Genomic DNA, 2500 nt, shown 5'->3' with positions numbered 1-2500 from the left:
TTTGAAGCATGTTGGTACTAATCATTTCCAAGCAGTTAAGTCTATTAATATTTCTTAAGCATTGATTGTTAATGGAAAGTGGGTATGGTGTATGGGAGGTCCAACATCTTAAAAACATTGGTTGTTTAATGTGACTTATATTTCACTGCATGTGCAATGTGAATGATAATTGAGTCTGAAAACCATTGGTGCATATCCACCCAGTATTGCTCAGTATCAATGGATCAAACTGCATTCAGGATGTAAGATTAATCAATATATAACAGTGAATATTGATTACTTGTTGCTATAATGGACAGGGAGAGGGTGTGAAAGAGGTTTACTGTTCATTAGAGTTTAGCATTGATTCAATTTTGTGTGACTATCATTTATGTAGGACAGAGGGTTAGGAAGGGAGGAAGCTGTCATTATCAATTCCCAATCTTGTTTTTGGCTTGTACTACATGTTTATAACAAATATCAGGTGCTTATGGACCAAGGGCGCTGCTGACAAATTTTGAAGGACAAGAAAAATTTAGAGTAACAGTAAAAGTTCCATGTAGTATCATTCAAAGAGTGATTTGGTACATATATTAATGATCATCATACATGTCAATGCTGCCATCAATGCTGTGCGCATTACATATATGTAAATGCTTGCCAGCTGATGTTGCGCATAATGCTGCCATCAATGCTGTGCGCATTATTAAGTTAATGCTTGGCGGCTGATGTTGCGCATTTGAATGATGCTGCCATCAAAGCTGTGCGCATAATAAATGCTTGCCAGCTGATGTTGCGCATCTTTTATGATGATTGTTGTAACATGTGCATGTTCTCATTAACAAAAAAATATTGTTTGCACATTGGAAATACTTTATGCACACAATGATATTTTATATTAAGCAGGTCATGAAAGTATCTTAAATGAGGATATCATTAGTAAGCAATATTTTGTCTAAAATACATGCCATGTATGATCCAATCAGAAACATTGTAGATACTACAATTATCATTATTAGTTAGTATGTCACATACATACTTTTTATAGGTACTTATGTACTTGGCACAAGGACTACAATGTGGTGTTAAAGAGTGAGGTTTGATGTGATTGGTAAGTGCTATTGTTATTATTAGCCTGTGAGTTTACATTGCTTGCTTTTGATATATTTCTATTACTATGCTTTACAGGTAATTACAGCTGGAAATGATTTGCTGATTCAGCAATACTTTTGCTTGATATTGGAATGTGAAATATAATTAAAGGCAATTCTGGATTTAGATTGTTGAAAATAAATTAATTTCTTTCTTAATGTTTTGTTGCAGCTCCTTGATCAGTAGTTGTATCATGCAGTAGTAGGTGCCAGTTTACATCTGTATAGGTTTCATATTATTGTAGTCTTAGCAATGGAATATGTAGTAAGACGGAGAGTATTGTGAAATGTTTTATGTATTTTTGTTATAGGTTATGATTCTAGGTTACATACTGTAGATTAGCCTGATGATTATATCATTAATAATGGCCACAGTAAGTACTTTCTTTAGTCAATATAAATGAATGCTTGCCAATGCATCTTTTATTGTGTGCCATTAAAAAAACAAAAATAATTGTTTGCACATTGGAATGTATTCATGTGGTCTATTAATGTGTATTTCCACAATGCAGGTCTCGTAAACTGCGGAAAAGTTTGAGAGCTGTGAGCAGGAAAGTGGCAACTGAAGCTGAATGTAAACTTAAATAGTTTTAGAACTGGACATAGATATTAGTAATGACAACTAATGATTAATAATTATGAGTGAGGCTATGAATATAATTAATGATTCAAAAATTCAAAAACTGTTTTTATAATGCGGTGGGTCTTCTTATGGTTCTTATTTCAAAATTCTTTTCTTCCATTAATAAACTAATACCAAAGGCAAAAATTATAATTATCAATAAAAAGGATTATTAATTAATAAAATTTAATAAAAAGTATGGAAACAAGTAAATAAAAAAAATTTCTATAAATAAGAAAAAGTAGGGTTGTCAAAAAATAAAAGAAACAAGGGGGTTGAGTTCAACCATAATAATAATTAATAGTTCAATTAATAATAATAAACTTTAAATAATAAAAAAATAATTTATTCATGAAAATATTACAAAAATTTCAAACCCTACTTTGCAGAAAATGGTAACAGGCAGACTACAATGTAAATAGAATTTTAATAATAATTATGCCTCTGTACCTATTGATTGCTCTACTACAATACTATGATGTAAATTATTTATTGTGATGAATATAAATAAGACTTTTCAGCTAGTATTGATTGAATAACGTGTCATTACAATAAAAAAAATCTAAATTATGGATAGGCTAAAGCATTCTTTGAATTTTGGGATTCAGTACAATATTGAAAATTTAAAATATTAATATATATACTTGTTAGAAATTGTAATTGCATGGACTCGCCACGTTATCATTTGCTGCAAAGTAGGGTTTGAAATTTTTGTATTATTTTCATGAATAAATTATTTTTTTATTAA

The 2500-nt window shown here is 30.2% G+C and overlaps 1 long non-coding RNA gene across 1 annotated transcript; it reads left to right on the top strand.

Annotated features, from left to right (window-relative positions):
* The first annotated feature begins 1251 nt into the window (after nucleotides 1-1251).
* On the top strand, nucleotides 1252-1772 carry LOC109580404 (uncharacterized). Its single transcript, XR_002184228.1, has 3 exons — nucleotides 1252-1395; nucleotides 1442-1504; nucleotides 1643-1772. It is a non-coding gene; the product is annotated as an uncharacterized LOC109580404 (long non-coding RNA).
* The last annotated feature ends 728 nt before the right edge of the window (nucleotides 1773-2500 follow it).

The sequence above is a fragment of the Amphimedon queenslandica genome, unplaced genomic scaffold (genome assembly GCF_000090795.2).
Source record: "Amphimedon queenslandica unplaced genomic scaffold, v1.1 AMPQUscaffold_13493, whole genome shotgun sequence".
Classification (NCBI taxonomy): Eukaryota; Metazoa; Porifera; class Demospongiae; order Haplosclerida; family Niphatidae; genus Amphimedon; species Amphimedon queenslandica.
This window is presented reverse-complemented; position numbering and strand designations above follow the sequence as displayed.